Consider the following 21,093-nt stretch of genomic DNA (forward strand, 5'->3'; position numbering starts at 1 on the left):
AGTGCCTTGAGAGGCTTGGCATGAAGGGCACTGTGGAAATGGAGCTTTAACTGATTGCTTCCAACTTCTGCCTTGTAACCTCCCTTCAAAATGAGGGATTTCAGCAGCAAGAGACACTCTTTTCCCTGCACACGAGGGGAGCTGTGCCTGCTGCAGCACACACCAACAGCAGAACATGTTTCAGCAGTGCCATGAGCAATGTCCCTTCCCAGCAGGGTGGTGACCAACATCCCCATCCACCGAGCAGCACGCATGGCTCCAGTTTAGAGCAGAACCCTCACCCTTCTCTGTGCCCACATCACAAGGCACACTGGATATTTCTCTTTCAGCCAGCCCCAAGGACTGGCTGACAACATCCCTCCCCATGCAGAAACCATGTACAACCATGTGGGGAAGAACATTTCCAGCTACCAGAGAGGTCAGCCTCAATCACAGCTTCAAATTCACTAATAAATGAACACAGCAGAGCCCACTGAAATGAGCTCAGCTAATTGGGGATGTTGGGGGATGACTAATTCATGACTAGCCATGGCCAGGCAAACTCCCTCTCTACTTACAGACCCATGTGCACTATCCCCAGCTGCCATCCTGACCTGCAGGTCAGATCCACAGCACCACTGGGAGCAAGGAGCAGGGATAAAGGGAAATCAGTATAATGCTTTCCCCCATTAACACTCGACTTTGGGCAAAGATCATCACACTGTTCTTTGTCCAGCATCTTTAATTAGGATATTCTTTCAAAAATCTTTAATCTGTGGAGGAATTCAGGCTTTAAGATTGCTTTAAGCATTTTTAGCTTAAAAATGCAGTGTTGTCAAGCGTTTTCCTTGTTCCTATTTCACAATGTTCTCATGTGTTTGAGGCTATTATACAGGAGCATAAAGCATCAATAAGCCCCAAGATTATGCAACAGCATTAAAACACACAATATTTTGGGGCTCCACAATACTATTATTTAATGATAGCAGTTTTCCTGCCTTTCATCCAGAAGGACACTCCAAAGTAGCAGTTTTCCCAAAAGAGAAGAGCAGCTGCCTGTGAGGAGGGACAAAGCAAAAACCTTTGCAGTGACTTATCAGGGGAGAAAAGGAAATGACAACTCTCATCCATAGGAAGACACCACTGAAACTCAGGTAAGTGGGATGAATCCAGAATTCACTGGGGAGAGCATCTGAGGATTTTTGCTTAACAAAATTTTGCTGCTGATCCACAGACATAAAGCTAATAGTCATAGTAGTAATGTTTAATAATAATAATCATAATAACGAGCCTTCTGGGCATACTTGCCTTGTCACTTCTTATGTAAATGGATCACATCTCAGTGATAGCCCTGGTCACTTCCAGAGCAACTTCCACCCAATTGTGTCAATACATCTTACAACCATTAACAAATCATGCTGTGTTTTGAATGCTAAGATAACAAATGTTATTGTCCTTTCATGTCATGATTCAAAGTCTGTTGGGTAGTATGAGAATTTGAATCAATTCTTCACTGCTTAAAAACAAATACCAAAACCAACCACAAAGAAGAAACAAGGGAAAAAAACCCTCAAAGTTATGCAAGGTGATCTATGAAGGACTTGATTCTTGGTGCTGCCACTAAGAAACCAATTAGGTCTGATTTAGGAGAAAATCAAAAGCAGCAATAGATACTTGTGCTAAAACGGAGCCCAGACACTTCCCAGAAGGAACATGAGCTGTGCAGCACATGCACAGCTGAGGAGGGGGTGGCTGAGGGATGTGGGCTCACTCACACACAGAATCACCCACGAGAGCAACCCAGAGCAGGTGTACAACCCTCTGCTTGGTGGAGGAACTAAAAAACCTGTCAAAAAGAGTACTTTTCCCACGCATAAATACACCACTGTCAAGAAAGGGGAGGCTCCTCCTCCCTGCTTCTCTCCTTTTGCTTATTTTCCATTAGTCACAACACAAATCCAACTGCCAGGCTGCCATGGCCTCCAAACAAGTCAGCAGTCCTGCTCTCCCTGGCAGCACCAGCCCAAGGAGAGCTTTGGGATGGTGTCCCCACTTTGGGTGCTGTCCCTCCCTGCCCTGCCAGCCAGGGGCCCTGAACTGGGGACAGCACCCAAACTCAGAGAAGTGGCTCATCTACCACCAACACAGCTGCTGGCTCAGGGTCACAACCAGGATCACCCAGCCCAACTAACCCACCTGCTTTATACTGCACAACCAAAGTATACAAACCCCTAAATCATCAGGCACTTTAAAAATTGTGGGTTGACATTATGTACTTGGTTTGCTACAAAATCAAAAGCATAAAGTGATGCAGAAATTAACATTTTACTTATCCAGAATGGGGTATTGCTTTAGACATGGTGCTGCAGTGCTATTTGCTCTAGGATGTATTTAACAGCTACATAGAAATAAGTTAGCCTTCAAAGAAGAGCCTGAATCTTCCCTTTGAGAAAACAACTGAAGCTGTATCTCAGTATTATATTATTTCCTTGAATCCAGAAGAGGAGAAGGGTTCAGTTTCATAAGAAATAAAATCAAGAGACTAAACTTCCAAGTATTTGGGCTTTTTACTCTCATCTTATGCAGGAATTAATTTTATCACATAAATAGACATAGATCTCTCACTTCCTATTAACTCCTAAGGAGAAAGAGCTAATCTTGAAACTAGTACTGAAGAGTCACCTTAGCACAATTTTTCATCTCCATAGATAAGGAGCTCAGACACTGTATTAAGTCACGTGGTGCTTAATGCATTTCATAAATTAACTGGTTCCTAAACTAACTTGCATTCAGAGGAGTTTGTAGAAGTTTGCAAAAGAGAGCAGGGAAATCTTGTCTATCTGTATGGAGCTGGCTGGAGTTTGCATCTGGGCCCTTTAGCTGTTTAGCTGCTCTGTTAATAGCAAAATCCAAGTTTCCCCAAATCTTACCAGTAGACATCTTTCTTCACAACTCCATAGCACACATTTAGTTCAATCTGATGAGAGCAAGTCTCCTACCAAAGACACACAGGCTCAGTTATCAGGCAGGCAAGTAATCTGAAATTGTCCATATGCATTTAGACTTTACAAACACCTGATTTGGGATGAAGGCTCCAATTTTATATTTTACCAAAGAGAAACTTAAAACTCCATCGATGATGGTGTACCAGTCATCTAACCACTAAAGCTGCCCTCTCTAACAGGTATTTTTCTCAACAGTAGATCTGCTCATTTGGTTTTGAATTTGAGTATTGAAGCAAGGGGAATTGTTTCATTGGCCATTGAAAAATAACCCCCACACAGCGGGATCCCAAGTTTTCCACACTCATTTGTTTTTAAACATTCCCTCACCTGAAAGAGAAGTGAGAGGAAACCAAGCAATGCTTTCTGTAAAGCCCTTCCCCCTCATATCAGTGCTTCAGCTTAGTGCTACACCGATTGCCACATAATTTATTTAACTTCAGAACTGGTGTGCAAATAAGCTTTTGGATGCCAGCCACAGAGGAGTTTCTAACACAGAAACTATGAAGTCTTTTTCTTTGTTAAATACCCTCAAATCAATGTCACAAGCAGTGATACCCAGGCATGCATGGGATTGGGGTCAGGAAAGGATTTCTTATACTCTGCCCACTTTTTGCCTAACACTTTTCAGCTTTGTGCACTGCACCTTTTGGGGTTTTACTTTGTTACTGACAAAATAATGTCATTAAATGCTAACAAATCAAATCCTTATGAAAACATGTACTTGTCCTGCTGGTTTTCTCACCACCTCAAATTGACTTCTGTACACAAAATCACCTCCATGCAAATTCACTGAAAGTGTTTTAGGCTCTTTCTAAATTGATGAGATTTATGCAAGCCCAATTCAAACCACTCATCCAGGGCTGACTCAGGCAATTCACTCACACTCACCTCACCTGGGTACTCTGCATGTTTGGAAACTAAGCGGTGTTTAGAGGAGGCATTGCAGCTTTGGTGGAGAGCACTGCACTCCTACTCTTGGCTTCCTGTAGCCAGGCCAGTGAACTGAAATGTCATTTCAGTCTGTACCTGTTTCCAAAATATACAACATCAGCTCCCAGTCCTGTCCTTCTCTGCAGCACCATGAGATTTACACGTGACAGTGACACAGGAAAGGGAAGAATTACTAAAAGGACAGTTAGAACAAACTACACTTAAATAGATTTTTTTTTAACATTTGAAAACAGTTTCTTTTTCCCCCAGATCTGACATTTAGGAGAATGAAAGCTTGTTCCCATTCATAGCCACACCAAGAGCTGTAGCAGTTTAAGTAAGATTTTCTGGATAGGGTAAAACTGCACTGATACAATAGAATTGATTGAGAAAATTATTTCATTAAAATGGTGCAGTCAACTCATGTAGGAAATATTATTTTGATTTAGGGATATCAATTTAGCATAAATCAGCAATAAAACCATTTAAGATTGAGGTGTATCACTGTGATTTTCTTGTCTAGGGAAGAGTGTAAAAGAGTAAAATTGAAAATATCATTAGGAAGAAACAGAAGCATGAGAGCTCATGAGAACAAGAGCTATGAAATCTAGAAATTACTTTCAATTAGTAACTGCTAAAACAGAAACACTTCTGCCTAGTGTGTCCATGTATGAACCATTCCAGTCTGCTGGAAAGCACATGGCTGAGGCAGGATAGTAAAGCAAGAAAACAGGTATATCAAGCTAGATTAAATAATGCTTTTATCCCACCAACACTATTTTACTCAGGCAAACCAGTTCCTCTCTCTGGGCTGCCTGCTCTGGCACCATATTTCTGATCAAGGTGCTTTTTCTCCATGAAGGAAAGTTGCACATCAGACTGAAGTGGAATCTGGCCCAGTTCCACAAGAGAAGGTTTTTAGGGAACCTTGAAAGACAACGCTAAAAGCTCCCTTTCTTTCCTCCATTCTTATGAGAACTCTCCAAGAAATTCAAATCTAATTCTGTTAGGCAGGCAGAAGGAACACAAATGAAGATGGGTAGATGAATGAACAGATGAGCTTACCCAGCCACAGAACTACACAAGGCTGTGAGATCTACTAAAAGCTGAGCTCTTGCTACACAGCAGGAGTGGAACTGGAAGAACTTGCCATGGCAACTGTCCCCTTAAACCAGCCTACAGACAGTCCAGTGCTCCAATATTGGTGCAAAGAAACTACATCTCTCAAAGCCCAGAAGAGTCAATAAGTAGGGAAGGCTAGAGGAAGCCTTGCTTTCCATTTGGTTTTCCCTGAGAAGGTTTTAGAAGCTGTGACAAAATGCCTAAATCTGCTTCATTTGGCCACAGACTTTCTTCTTCTGTAGCCCCTACGTGTGTGTAGAGGCAATGGACATCCTGACAGTGTGTACAGCTACATAATGTGCTCCAGAGACAAGAATTTTATTTGGCTACAGAAAGCTGAACGTTTCTAAGAAAGCCATTTTCCTTCTTACACTGGTCTCCAAGAGATTCACCCATCACAACAAATAAGCTGTTGAATTGAGTGAGGCTACAGCCTGTACTAACACCAAGAGCACTCCTGTAATAGCTCAAGTCCCTTTCTACTATCTTTCATCTGCTTTAACTCAGTGTTGCTGGTGTATGAAATTTAAAGAGCTCTGAAAAAGATGTTAACGAGCCCTAAAGAGGAGAGTGCTCTTGCGATAGTCATTCCCAGGAACACCTGTGAACTATTGAGTTTAATTAGCCCACAGCTGGCACTGAGAGTGTGTGGAAAGACAGGGGATTTATTATCGGGTTGCCAGGCCTTAGACTGGCTCTTCCAGCACATTTTTTTTCTGTTTGTTTGTTTTGTGATAAAGGACACACAGAGAGTGAGGGCAATTTAACTAACAGGGGATTCCCTCTGTGGAAAGGGTGCCAGACACGGCAGCACTCGGATGCTGGGAAGTGCCTCGGAGTGGGAAGAGCCTGGCAGGGTGAGCTGTTGGCAAGCTCTGCACCCAGCCCTGTTATTTACCATGTGGCACAATTTACTCCCAAACCCATACCTTACAACCCTGGAACAGCTAAGGGCCCGAATTTTCATTTCAGTAGTGCATTAAGCTTCTTTTTGTCACTCCTCAGGACTCCACTTAACTCTACAGGCATCCTAAAGCAAACCTAAGAGGTGGGAACAGCCTCTGCTGCCACTTTATTCTACCATCTACAACACCCAGTGACTTTCAACACAGGTAGCTGTTTCAGCACCAATTATGTCACAGTATCACACACAGCTGCATGCATTTTCATCAGCAACTGTGAATTACAGTTGTTCATCCTCAAATATCTCCAACCCACCTGCCTAAAATCATGGCTGCACTCCCATGTGACATCAGTTTTCTCCTCTGCCCTCTTATTTACTAGGCAGAGTTTGAAGAGAGAAATGAAAAGAAGCCAAGCAGAGTTGTAACTCAGTCCCCCTCGACTCTACCCACAGCAGGCAGTGCCTAGTCCCCAGGGCAGCTGAGTGCCAGCTTCACTGCAGCAGCTCAGAGGCTGGGTTGGAAGCTCCTGGCGTTCTCACAGAAAGAAGAAACAGTTTGGAGTTTTATCTTTGAATGACTATTCTCCTACCTTGTGCTGAATTCAAAATACCTCAATAGAAACAATGCCCTACTTAAACCACAATGTACAAAATAATTATCAGCCTGACATCATCTTTACTGACAGCAGCTCGTCTCCACAGCTGGAGTTCGAGATGCTTTCCAAGCTGATCGGACTGCATCCTGCCATCACCTTGACACTGCCAAGTCAGTTGTGCTGACATTTCTTCTAGTTGACATTGGAAAGCCTTCAGTAAATCTGTACTGACATCTTAAATTCTCTTTTCTTCCCCCCATACTTTCCTCCTGTCATGTCATCTCCATAAAATTGCCCTGCCCTTGTTTCGCTTCATTTTGACATCCTATTGTTACCTCCACAGATCCTCTTTAGCACAGCACTTCTGTCACAAAGGCCCATCTCCAAAGACCTGACATGGGAGCACCTGGAGAAGGAATCTCATTAAAATGAATTAAATGCCTGTGTTATCACTTCTAGCCCTTCCCAGCAAGTTACTCCTCAAACCACAGCCTCACCCCACAGGGCTATAAAGCATTTGAAGGGAGAATAACCTACACGCCCTGACTCCTGTGACAGCCAGGCTTGATCCAGCCTCTAATCCTGACCCAGTCTCTAATCCTGGGGAGGGCACAGGGGAGAGCAGGGGCCAATCAACAAACTGCCCAGGACCTCTCCAGTGCCAAGGTTTAGTGACAACTCAAAACCTTCCTGCAGTCTGGAAAACACAACAAATGGGCCACCACAGGGAGCCCCTAATTTGGGCCGGGCCCCACACACAGCACCAGGGCTGGTGGCTGATGGAAACACAAACACAACTCCCAGCACTTGGTACCACTTGTACCAACATCCCTGGGATGCAGCACGGAACCTTCCCAAACCCAAGGCAGCAGCACTGCCCTCACAAGGAGGGGCTGCACAGCACCTTCATTACCCCAGGTGCTCTCATTAGCAGGTTCATCAGCCTCATTAGCAGGCTCATCAGCCTCATTACAGGGCTGTCCCCTCGTTAGCAGTGAGGGAGCCCCAAACATGGTCCCACTGTGCTCCCCCAGGCTGCAGGGAACCTCAGGGACACATGGGCAGGGACCCATTCAATACTGAATATAATTAACAGGCTTTAAAATCCCATTTAGGAGCGAACCTCAGGCCTTCTGCTCACTTCACTTGACAGCAACGAGATGTATTTGTGCCTGCTGGGGTGGGGAAAGCAGGGGAACGGCCCTATGAAACCACAAGGAAGCTAAAACCCTTAAATGCTTTTGTGGTGTCTAACAGATTTTATACTTACATAATACACACAGAATTTAAAAGTACTTTATATACATGGATTATTTCCTAAAACTCAGTTATATGCTTTGAGATGTAAATAGATACCTGCTCTAGCAGTGTAATTAAGCTGTCCATGCAATTAAAAAGCACATTGTTTTATTTGCATAATTCCATGCAGCTTTTTCTTTATGGATAGACCCTGAAAAACAATGTTTTCCTGGCAGCAGATTTTTTTTTCTTTGCTTATTGATCCATATTTCTCCAAGATATAAAAATCACTTACAAGCCAGGAAAGCCACAAGGGCCAGACCAAGAGCCTGCAAATTCAAACACTGATGTGGATTTCATACATGCCAAAACCCAGACCAACGAAATTAAATCTATGTACTCCTAACTCTAAAATGAGAAAAAAGTCCCTCCAGATACTTCCTGAATTCCAAATCTGCAGTATACAGTTCCATCAGGAAAAAAAAAAAAAAAAAAAAAAAAAATCCAGGAAGCTAGGAGAAAAATATATGAAAAAACACCCTAACTGATGAGCAATACATGTGGACATTTTATGTCAGAGATATCTATTCATCAACTTCTGCTACATGTATTTAATGTATCTAATGTGCACCTATAAATTCATCCAAAACCATCTCTGCAAGAAATACCTCATGTCTGTACTGTCTTGTAAAAATGCCCCCTAACCTATTCCTTCCTCGTGCCTGCCCTCCTGTGCTCCCCTGCTCCTACCCATGCTCCAGACTCCAGCTCTCAGGTGTGACAGAGTCAGAATCCCAGAGAGTTTAAACTCACAGGCTTTAAAACAGGTGTGATTAACATCCCAGTGACCCCTGCCCACATGGACACACTGACAGTACCACACGTGACAGGGTTCATGCCACACATCCGTGCCAGGAAACCACTGCAGGCTGCACAGCACTGCTGAAAACAGTAAAGGTTGTGCACAGAGATGCGCTAATGGGGTGGGGGGGTTTGGGTGGGACAATGACCCTGCAGTGTTTGGTATTGTCCCAGCCTCAGGAGCCTGTGCAGGTGTCACTGAGGGCTGTGTCTGTCCCAGCCTGTGCAGGTGTCACTGAGAGCTCTCTGTGTCTGTCCCAGCCTGTGCAGGTGTCACTGAGGCTCTCTGTGTGTGACCTCAGGTGTCACTGAGGGCCCTCAGGTGTCACCTCTCAGGTGTCACTGAGGGCCCTCTCTCTGTGTCTGACCCCAGTGTGTGGCTGTAGGGCCCTGTGGGGATCCCAGCTGCCCACAGATGGCTGCACACCCAATAACTGAGCAAATCTCGGATGCAAACATGTTAGGGATGGCATTACTGCACATTTTTTGATCAACAATACATCAGCAGAACATTTTGCAACTGCTGTTAACTCTCTGCTGTGGTTCAGAAACAAATGCTTGAGGACATGTACTGCTGCACTCCTACTGCGTGTACAAGATACACCACTGTATCCTGCACAGATTGTGACTGGCAGCAATTACAGTGAATATTGAAGAGATGGAACACGGTTTGTGATGCATTTTCCTGGCTTTTGTGCAACATTTGTTCACCAGATTTGCTAACTCTCATAATGCAAGCATACACGAGAGGTCTGCTAATCCAGGGAATTAACAAGGTACTGCTTCAACAGATTGCAAGACAAGAATGCTCTGTTTCATACAAATGGGCTTTAGACAAGCAACCGGTACACTCTGTGAACAGCTCATTCATTTTACCTAAGATCTAGAAACATATCAGGTGATCAAAAACAAAACAGAAAAGATTTATGCTAGCAAGCTTCTGAAACAAAGGTTCCTAGGTTGGAATTGTTTTTCTCTTCCTTCTGAGCTGTGGTAGTTGCAAAGACATAACCTTACAGAACAAGAAAATAAGATTTAAGCACATGTGAAATAATAGAGCCCAGTTGCTATCACATTGTGATTATCAGCACTGCTGCCAACAACCCACACTGGAGCCAGAGTCTCTTCAAACACCATAAATTCCAAGCTGCCTTAAAGAACACGCACACACCTTCATCTATCTCTGAAACCCTGCAAGGTCAGGGGAAGCTCCTGCTTTGCTGCATACCCAAAACAAAAACTCTTCAGTGCTAATAAATAAATAAATAAGTAATAGAGTAGCGATATACTCAGATTGTCTGAATAATTCAAGTCCCATTCTTAACGGTGACAGGAATCCAGCAGAGGTTGCTGGCTTGGAGATGCTGAGACAGCCCAGTGGTGGGGACAGAGGGTTGATGATCTATAGGAATCTGTCCAAGGTGGGGTCTGGTTGATGAATGGTTCCTTTCCAGGCTGAGCTGTTTGGGGTTTGGATGTTAACAATAGGATTTCCATTCCACACAAAGCATCAGTGCTACATTTTTTTATGTCCTTTAGCAGATGTATTAATACAATACACTCTTCCATAATATGTCCTTCCTTGTAAAATCCAAAAATACAGGGGCAAATACCCAGCAGCTTTACACACTTCCATGTGGGCACCTGCATGGCTTGCACACATGCACATTTGTGCACACGCACAGACACATGAGGAATTTATTTCCAAATGTAGCCACACATGCAACTTAAACACTTTTAAAGAGAGGCATCGATTTTTATCACAGACAAAAAATTATAAATCACTTAACAGCAAAAGGCCTTTTCCTGCAGTAGAGAACACAGCACTGTAGGAAAATCTATAATTCCAACACTGCAATTCCCAGCATTGGCCATTCAGTCACACTGAAAGCTTGACACAGCAACTGAGCCAGCAAAGGAGCCCCATGAGCCCATTCATGACACAGCATTTAAAACACAAATCTTTGAGTGGACACTTCACCAAACAGTGCACCAGAAATTACTTTAAAAAACAAGAAGAAGACAGAAGCATCCCTATAATCATGAAAATCTGACATAAGAGTACATAATTCCAAACACACTCAACACCTAAAACTGGAAGGCAACCTTGAAAACCCTTCAATCTATGAAACAATAAGGATGCACAATAAGGAACTCTTCCCAAAAAATCGTATCTGCTTTCCCCAGAAATTCTTCCTCCACAAATCCAGTGATACTGTGCCTAATCCTGCTGTTGACAAGGATATTGGACTGCTGTTAGTGGCTGGCTTGTCCTGCAGCTCCAGCCCAATGGCAGCAGTCCCTTGGGCAGTGAGCAGAGCAGCTGCTCCCCGGTCCAGCTGCTCCCCAGGGCTGGGGCTGCAGACATCCACATCCAAGCACTCCTTTGGTTTTGTCTCCAGGGCTCATTATCATTAATTATGACTCACAAACCAGAAAGAAGCCATGCAAACTGAATTCACAGAGCTCCCAAAGCAGTGCACAGTGCCAGTGTCCAGGTACAAGCTGCATCAGTCTGAATGTGTGGACTTCTTAACACAGAGGCAAGTCAAGGTGCCCGTGTGTTAACAGCACTGAGCTCTCCAAAGCCTTTCTCCTACAGCAGGTTTATGCCAGTTTTCCTCACTACTTTCCTCATCCCACTGCAACTCCAGTGGCCTTCTGAACCTGAACTTACCTGCTTGCCTCCTGAACCTTCACCTTCTCTCCTGATGAGGTGAGGAATCAGCTACTCACAAATCCCTCTTTCTAACCTCCACTGAGTACTGCCATTAACTAATACGAGTGCAGGAGCAGAAAATGTTTTTTTAAGTACACTATTCACATAAGCCTAGTTTTTGCTGAAAGAGCACCAAAAATAAACCCCTCAAGAATCCAGTCTCTCATATTCTCATAGCTTATACCTCCACTCAGCTTCAGTAAGCCAGGAACAATATTGCATGCCCAGACTCCGTATCACTGGGATCACTGGGGCTTGAGTAAAGCAGAGATTTAGCCAGCACCTACTTAATTCCAAATTCATTTAATATCTCTATACCCCTTCCACAAATAAGCCTTACAACATTGTGAGTCAATCAAGCCAGGCACTAGTAAAATATTTTTTTAAAAACCCTTAAAATGTAATAGAAGATTACTGCACTCAACCATAGAAACAATTTTAAGCCTAAATTTGGCAAGACACATTAGTTTTATATGGAGCTAAATTATTTCCAAGTGTCCAGGAAATACAATTCAGTAATTACAGCTATATTAGCTGGATGCAAATGAAGCAAGAGGCAGAGCTTATTTACCACCAAGTGGGTGAGTCACCCTGGCCATCCTCCAGGGCCCAGCCCTGCTGCAAGGACAGGCTTTGCTAAAGATTGACCCAAATCCAAGAACCAAAGGTGCTCCTAGCACCTGGCTGATGGTGACAAGGACTTGAAGCCTTGTGAGTACTGACATGGGGGCATATTTGTGAGGTACCAACACTCAAGGAGGCCAAGCTTTGGAGCAGCTCAAGTCTCTCTTTCTAGCACTAACAGAGAGGTTTGATTTTCCAAGGGGCTCGGTCCCCAGCACCCGTGGTGTGATGGTGCTGACCGTGCTGTCCGAGGAGCCAGGCCCCAGGTGAAGACACAGGGCCCCAAACCCTTCTGTGTATCCGAGGGGAAAACACCTCTCCCACCCTGACCACAGTCCTTGCTCAACACCCCAAGTGCAGAAAGCACCATGCTTGGATTCCCACCAGCCCATCTCGAGCACCACAAGCACAGCTCCAGTGCCCAGAGCTTCCAGACCCTCCCCACGCTGGGACTTCTCGGGATGTGTTCAGGGCACAAGTTTTACAAGACATTTTCCTCCTGGCTGCAAACAGAGCTCACACGAAATGAAATGAAGCTAAAGCCTATCATCTGTACACCCTACAGAAAAGACACCATCATCATTGTCAAGTGAAAACCTGGAAGCCAAGCAGGAGGCAGAATAACCTCTGCTCCCCATCATGCTGCTCTAAAAGCGCTGCACTCAGCTGACAGCAGAAATGGATTTGATAAGGCAGCAAGGGAAAAATACAGCGTGGGACAGCATTTCCAGTTCAGCATTCTCCACCCCCACATTTTCCACAATAATTAATAACCAAAGCTGTTAATGTTTAAATGATCCACGCTTTCCAGTGCAGTCAGCAATGCCTCCAGAGGCTTTCCACTGGGGCTAACACTATTAACTGTACGGATGCCTGAGGATACAAGCTGTTTAATGGATGAAAGGACAATTCTATACTGTATCCAAACATTTAGGAACTTTTCTTTTAAAGCTGAACTGGTTTAATAAAGCATTTAGGGTTCCCAAGTGCTGCATAAACATCCAGGTACTCCAGGGTAAAAGGAAAACAAAGTTTTTCCCAACCCTCAAGTGCTAATAGCCATTATATTGCTCTTCCCCATTCCAATGGGGCCAGAACATCCAACCTACTTCCAGTCTTCCCAGCAAATGGTTGTCCAGGGAGAGCAGGCAGGGATCAGCCACCCCCAGGAAAGCTGAGCAACAGGCAGGGAGAAGCTTCCTCTGGTTTCTCACAGCACCAGAAACTAAAAATCACTCCCAAACATGGCTTCAGGACTCTGTGTTTTGTTTATTTGCTCAAGTCCTTGGGAATCTCTGCAGTTACCAACACACTTCTCAGCAGTTAGGGCAAGAATGTATTTTAGCATGGAATTACAATCATGATAATCACCAGGTTTTCCTGCCCTGCCTTCTCTGTAACCCCTCCCTGCCCATTCCCCCACCCCAGGATTAACACAGACAAAGGAAACTTTTAAGACCAAAGCATTTTCTCCATTTCTTTTTTTTTTTTTAAGCTTAATTTTCAAAGAGCCAGGGGTACAGAAGTTCATCCTGCCTGTGTGTGTTTCCCTATCTGTCCCCCTTCTAATAACTTTTGAAACCCACTAATTCCAAGTCAATGTGACAGCAGGGCAGAGGTCTCCACAGTGCCAAATTCCCAGAAGTTCAGCTGTGCAGGGAAAGGCGCCTGGCTTCTCTCACCTCCCACCACGGGGAAGGCTGGCTGTTAGCTCACACCTCATTAGACAGCACAAACCCACAGAGGAAATCAATTACCAGATAAAAGTCCATCGGAAACCAGCCTTCAATCATCCTGCTGCTCATGCAACAACTTGACTCGTAATTCTTCTGACAGCCTGATAACAAGGGCTGCCGTGGCCCCTCCTTGGGCAGCACAGGAGTAAATACATCAAGACCCACAAAAGCCATCCTTGTCTCCTGCACCACCTGAGGCTCACCCATGGCCTTGCACTGACAGGGAGCAAGGGCAAAGCATCATTAAAATGGTCACCAGGTACCATCAAGAACTCAGGGACTTGAAGGATGTTTTGTAACGGGATGGATTTAGAGCCACAAGATTGATTGTAACATGCACCAAAAGATGGATGTTTATCCCATCAGGCAAAGTTCAACCCATTCAAACCCATACTTTGGAAACACTGAACTTCTCCTGAACATTCTGGTTTCTCATTCCTTTTCTTTGTTGCTGCAGATACCAGGGATGTAAGTTGACATCCCTACTTAATATCTACACTCCCAGGCCTTGCAGGAAGACACTGCAGCCTGTCCACTGTTGAGGATCCCCACCTCACCACCCACGAACTGAGCTCCACTCAGCCAGGGCTGATTTCTCTAAGCAGCTCGAGAGTCAGCAGTATCAGCTACACTTGCCGGAAGGATTTAGAACAAAACAAAAACCAGCAAAAAGTAAAATAACCTTAAGTGCCTTACTAACAGCTGGGCTCTTTCTTTTTCCACTTTGGGACTCATTTCTCTAAAACAGAGGCTTCATTCTTCAACATAAGACTTCAAATACATGGAAAATCTGAACCAGACCTATCACACCAGGCTACAGTTTCCAGCAGGATAGTTTAATGGGGTCGTTGAAAGCATTCTTCAAATGTTTCATTCCTGCCATTCCTTTCCCTTCATGGTTCTTCTTTATGGACAGATGCATGGGAAATGGGGTAAAATTGGGTCCACAAGGATCAAGGAAGTATGCCCAAGCATGTCATGTGTTCTGTGTGTTATTGGCAGGGCTGCAGATTGATTTATTTATGGTTTTTGTGACAGACATGGCACTTTGCTGTTCAAACAGACAAACCCAGACTAGCTGCCAATGAGCTGGGACTAACTGAGCTCGTGCAAGGGCTGTCTGGCTGGACTGGCTGTGTGGGCTGTGCAGCTCCACAGCTCATGGATAACTTGTGTACCTCTGTACAAGATGTGGAGACAACAGCGACTGCCACTGATCTCTGTGGAGCAGCTAGAGAGTGCATCTCCCTAGAAAGGTAATTAACTGGGAGGCAAAACTTGGCAAATGCCTACTCTAGTTAAGAGAGCAGGCAGCTTCTCTGGCCAGCCAGCAAAATTTGCCTCCACTCCCACCAGCTCCTCCGGGATTCCTGTAGCATTTGTATATGTACATCTGTGTAGATATATGGCATGGACAATCTTTATCTTTCAGGCTGAAAGCTTGAAACCATCCATTCCCTTCCCAACTTCCCACAAAAACAGCTCTTCAGGAGCACACTAGGAAACAACCACGTTTCAAGCAGACAAATATCTACAGGGTACCAGTAGCCTGATTCCCAAGTCTTGGGCATCTCTCCCCACATTTACAGCTCACAGCCATCCTACCAAGGAGCATAAGTATCATCATCAGAGAAGATCTCATGAACAAGCAGTACTACAGTGCAAAAGTTTTCTTTATAGGCATTACCTAGAAATATTTCTGATTTGTGCACCATTATTAGTAATTATGAACTCAATTCTTCTGTTCTTCAGCACAGTGAAGACACTGGCATTGAGCCATCATTTATATAGAAAGAAGCTCAAGGACTTGCTAAATGCTGAAATCTGGAGATCTATAGCAGGGGTGGTCCTGCTTACATGGAGACAAACTGCATGAGCTCAGCACAAAACGATGAGGTTGGGATTTAGAAATTACTTCAGCTTTAAGAGTGCTCTGCCTTAGTAAATCCAAGTCAGACTCAACCTTGCAGTGTTGTCTTTCTGTGGTTCTGTGTGCATTCACATCAAAGGACATGCCCAGGTGGGGAAGGGAGAGGACAGCTGAGGTGGGGAGGACAGAAGAGGAACAGCCACAGCACAGGAGCACAGGTGGGGAATCTGGAGCTGAAATACATTACAGTCTTGAGAAATCATCTCGTATAACTGGTAGTACAAATTGGCTTTAAGAGACAACTCAGCTGGCACATGTATTCCCTGCTGAACAGTGATACCTATTCAAATGATCAAAACTTGTCAGTTCTTAAATTCAGGATAAATCCCAGACCTCAGAAACAGGCAAATGGAAAAAAAAAAAAAAAAAAGGTTCAAAAGCAGTAAGACAGCAAATGTTACTCTCAGGACCAATCTCTCTGATATGCCTCAAGCTTGCTAACAGCATTCTAATGCTACAGGCACGTTACTTTCCTTTGCCCTCATATTTTATTTCACTGAAGCCCTGTCCTAATAACTGATTACCAAATACCAAACAAGCTGTAGTGTTATCTTGCTAGCTGGTGAAATATTTAGGTCCATTGAAATGCCATGCAAAAATGAGTCTGAATATATGGGCTGTAGCAGGCAGAAATACGAATTTTGCATTCAGAGACAGGAATATCCTATTGAGGCCCATTCCTCACTCCCAGAAAGTGCTCATGCCCTCTCACCAGATCAATGCAAAGCAGGTGCTGTTGCCATAGGATAAAATGCCTCCTTCACATTTAATATGGAAATTACCTTTCCTCCACCACATTCACAGCAAAGGAGGAAGCTGAGTGCCAGCCCCCATCCTCCAGAAGAACTGCTCACCTATATAAAACACCACAGAAAAGAAGTGCTTGCTATTTTTGTACACCTCAATGGAAACAATTGGCCTATAATACACCAGGTTCTTTACAACCATTGTAACATCCTCCTTTCCAATCTATGCAGTTTAATTTTTCAGGACTATGTGAACAAGTTAAAAATAACTGCCCAATGGCTTTTAACAGGCCACTGTCCACTGCAAAAATCAAAATCCACACTTTCAGAGCTGTGACATACACCAACTTGCTTCAGCTTTTTCTCAGGGCATTCAGACACAACAACCAATGTCCAGGAGAGACAGCAGTGAGCCCAGCAGCAGCAGCACTGCTACTTTAATTCAGTTGAGGGCTTCATGTTTCTGCCACGTTCCATCCTGTGTGCTCACAGCACCTAAGGGTATAGTGGGAGTGGAAACAACCTACCGAGACAATTTCCACACCACAGAAACAAAACTAATTTCTTCCCCACCCAAAGGAAAATAAAAAATTGCAAATCTGGCCCTCAATCATTGCTTGCTTCCAGATTGCTAAATGTTCTCTGGGTCTGGCAGTGAAAATCTAAAATAGCCTTCAAACACCAGTTCTTGAGAGATTTCCAGTCCAACTGCTCAGGGTCAGCATAAGCTGCATAAGTTGGATTTAGACCCAAATGTCTAAACCATGCTCTGAAACAAACACTTGTGCCACGGCAGTTGTAACACACCTACAGGTGTGGATCTTACACTGCTGTGAAGGGCATCATTTCAATTTCTGTGAAGTGTCCAAAATTTCAGTGCCACAAGCCCCACATTTGCAGCAGCTGCACAACTGGAATCATCAGTGATTCACAGGCTCCTGTTCTTTCAGCAGAGCCCTCTCTGGTCTTTCGTGTGAGACAGATAGTTAAATTTGACTTTATTTGCATCACGCTTGCCAAGACCTGTGAATTGGGAATTAATAGCTCCCACTGCTCCCACATTGCAGCCAATTTTACTGCATTCACTCCAGCACATATCAATGCACAGAGGTCAGATGCAATTTTAATGAGAACCTCTACTGTTCTATTTATTTTAATACCTTTATTGCACCATCAAATTTCTAATAATTAAGCATATTGTAATTACAGTGAATTAAACAGTCTTCTTAAATGTATCCCCCATTATTTTATAATCAATTAAAATTAATAAAGTTGATTGTAAAATCTCACGTCTGGTGTATACTAATGTCTGTTCTCATCATAACACAAAATTCTACTTCCGTAACAGCCAACTACAAAGATTTCTGTACTATCAGAAGGTCTATAATAATCCATTTTCTTTACTGATCCTCTGATACCTCCATCCCTTCCACAGAGTACCATTAATGCCTTGGTTTGGCAGACTTCTTGCAGAGCCAGCAGCAGGCCTGGCTGCAGAGGGCTTTAAGGGAGCTGACGTGGCACCAGGTACAAGCAAATTGTCCCCATGCCATGGGCCAGCAGCTCCCAGCTCTGGACAAGCCCTGCTGCTCCTGCTGGGCAGCACATGGGGAGAGATGGGACCCTGGGAGCACAGTGGCCTGCTTCCCTTTCCACTCCAGATGCCCCACTCACTAGCAGAGAGCGACACTTTCCCAACTGCATCGTACTCAGGGTGTTCTGCACTCTCTTATTTCCCCTCTTCCCCATCACCTCCAGCCTTTGTGCTTTCACAGCTGCTCAGCCATCTCCACTCAGGCCCTGGCAGCTCAGCTGCCTTACAGCTGGGTGTTTCCTTGGCAATTATATCTCTTCAGTTGCTGAAAGCATCAGAAAATGACCCCAAAAGACCTCCTTTCTCTGTAAGAGCAAAAGGGAGCTGGTGGAATCACAGAGGTAATACAATTTTCAGTGTAAGTACATTAGCTCATGGAACTTCTTGCCACAGAGTCATCCCAGGGCAAACAGTTTGACAACCACTCGGTGTCTGTTCTGCACAGCTCAGTACCAGCAGCAGAGAAAGGAACAGGAACAAATGTCACCCACTGGATGAGTCTTGTCTTTTCTTTTCCTATTTTGGGGTTATTCTGAGAGAGAAGTATCTAGAAAATGAACTGCCAGGAAAAATGATGCTGTGATCTCTGGGAAAACGGAGTTACAAGGTGAGGACTCATTTCTCTGACCGCCCAAGCAGAATGTGCTTGCAAAAGGGGAGTCTGCACAGTGTCACTGCAGAGATGATGCATCAAGGTCTTCAAGAAAATAAAGAGGCACTCTATAAAACATCACCTCAAGCCCCAGAATTTCTGCAAGGCTTCAGGATGGAGTTAACAAGAACTCTTCTCCCACTGAATTTCCCTGAGAGCAACTTAGGGTATTAATTATACAAATCAAAGGTGACTTTCTAAAATTTGCGATTAAGATAACACAGAAGTGGGCCATACTCACTGCATTTTGCTTTTGTCATCCTGGATGTGCAGTTTGGTTTCTTTATCCTTCAGCTTCCTTCACTGCTTTTATGTTTCCAGGATGGTGAGTGCATTTTGGCCGGGGAATTCCCCTGGCCAAGCAGAGAAGAATCCTTTTGGTTCATATTTCTGCAGCACCTGACAGAGCAGCTCCCCAGACCCTGATGTAACCGGCTCAGGTCTAATTTCTGCAGTGCAAAGAAAAGTGTGATTAGGGGCTCCTTGAAACCACCTGATTTTCCTAAACATCTCAGGGCACTGGAGCAAAAGGCTGGATGTGCCTGGTATCACTGCCTAATGTGCCTCGCCAGCTAATGGCAGCCACTTTAATGATGACACGATGCAGATTGCAGGCCCTTTTAGCACTTGTCAGGCTGCCTTGCTCCGAGCCTCCGCCTGCCTCTCTCTTCCTGACATGGCTCTGCACTGAAATGTTCTTTTCTCTGTCAGCTGTGGGGCGTGATTGGAGCTGCTACCCATCGTAGTCAATGAGTGTGAACTTCCTTGTGCCACGGGGCCTCTCCACAAGTGCCTCGGCGTGGGAGGTGGCACTTGTCACACTGTCAGCTCTGCTGCACAGCCCAGCTCGGGCACGCTGCTCCCGAGACACCCTTCTCCATGGCAAGGACTGCTCTGGCTGAGCCCTGCTCCCCGCAGCAGGGAAAAAACCCACTTACATCACAGGGATCTCACAGAGAAGGCGATCTGCTTACTCAGAGCAAGCCTTTTATTTTTAGCCTGCTTGGAGGAGGCAGTGGCTGTATAAATAAAGGCTGCTCTGAGTCTGAGTAAGCACGGTGCCTGCACGGCTGCTGTCAGCACGATGAGTGAACAATCCTGGAGCCAGGGCTGGAGTGGGAGTCCACAGCGAAGGCTCTGTGTGCGGCACAGAGCCGTGAGAATGCTGGAAATCTCACTGGAAATGCTCAGCTCCAGAGCCAGACAGCAACAGGAGCACAGCACGTGGCCACGGGGGCTCTTTTCCTGCACAGCCAGCAGCCAGGGACTCCTGCTTTCAAGGAAAGAAATGAAACCACCGCAGCCCTACACAACAGGATCCCAGAAAAGCCTTCAGGTGTTTCCTCTTGGCAAAACACACACTCATGAAGCCTTTACAGCCTGGAGCAACAAAATCATCCTTGTAGGCAGCACCTCCACCGTCTCCCGAGGCAGTCCTCTCCAGCAGGACATTCACAATCCACCACTTTGGAGAAAGCCTGAGAAGTGCGGGTGGACTCCAAGCTGCTGGGAGGAGGGCAGGGCTTGTACCTTGGGGGATTGAAAACTGTTATCTTTGACACCCTCAGCAAATCTTCTGTCTGCTTGTTAATACATTTCCTTGCATCCTTTCTGCAGGAGGAGGTCTACCTGTTCTTCAGTACTTCTGTCAGTCGTGGAGTAATAACCAGCCCAGGGTAGAGCAGGCTGGGTTCTGATTAAACATTCGCTATTTCATCTGCTTTCCCAAAGAACAAATACATAAAGTAGCTGGAAACATCATCCCTGACTGCAGTTACATGCCATATGCCTTGCAGTTAATCCTGAGCACACCAACACCAACATTTCCCATTTATGGGCTTAGACTTCTTTTTTCTCTCCCTGAGCCATTCCTCACCCTCCCTGCAAAAGCTCCATCCTTCCAAGCAGCTCTACCAGCTGAACAGGCCCTGAAACAGCCCATCTCTGCTCTCCATCCAAATGGGCACAGTTCACTGTTTAAAGCTTTATAGTTCTTCTGAGCTCAATAATATTTGAAAGCAACAAATAAATTCATCGTTCTCAAAATGTGTAGGCTTAGGAGAGTTTGTGATGCTGAGGAGGATCCCCATCAGGCAGGGACATGACAGCTTGTTGCATGCCTGCTGCTGCTGGTGCTCTCAGCCCTCCTGCTCCTGGCACACAGACCCCGTGTCCTTCAGATTTCTGTCACAGCCCTTGCAAAGTTACTTTCCAATGTGACAGCTTGCTTTTAGTGGATTTTTAAATCACTGGCTAATCCTTCTAGCTGTATTTAGTTAATCTGGAAACAAGGAAAGACAAGGATTGGGTCTTGCTGCGTGTCCAGCAGGCTCCATGGTACGTGCAATTCACCAGCCAGAGACATTTTTCCTTCACAGCCAGTGCAGTTCTTCACTCTGCATTAATGAGAATTAGGAGCCCTCATACATGTACTTGATGTGTACCCTAACACATGC

At 44.9% G+C, this 21,093-nt stretch overlaps 1 protein-coding gene and 1 long non-coding RNA gene across 2 annotated transcripts in view; both read right to left on the bottom strand.

Moving 5' to 3' along the window:
• LOC128798294 (autism susceptibility gene 2 protein-like) overlaps positions 1–21,093 on the bottom strand; it is a 358,592-nt gene that overhangs the window by 228,196 nt on the left and 109,303 nt on the right. The gene's annotated exons all lie outside the window — the stretch shown is intronic.
• LOC128797937 (uncharacterized) lies at positions 850–8,928 on the bottom strand. The gene is made up of 4 exons (XR_008434292.1): positions 8,589–8,928; positions 3,878–4,010; positions 2,910–2,974; positions 850–1,035 (listed from the first exon to the last, which is right to left on the bottom strand). It is a non-coding gene; the product is annotated as an uncharacterized LOC128797937 (long non-coding RNA).

Source organism: Vidua chalybeata, chromosome 20 (assembly GCF_026979565.1).
Source record: "Vidua chalybeata isolate OUT-0048 chromosome 20, bVidCha1 merged haplotype, whole genome shotgun sequence".
Taxonomy (NCBI): domain Eukaryota; kingdom Metazoa; phylum Chordata; class Aves; order Passeriformes; family Viduidae; genus Vidua; species Vidua chalybeata.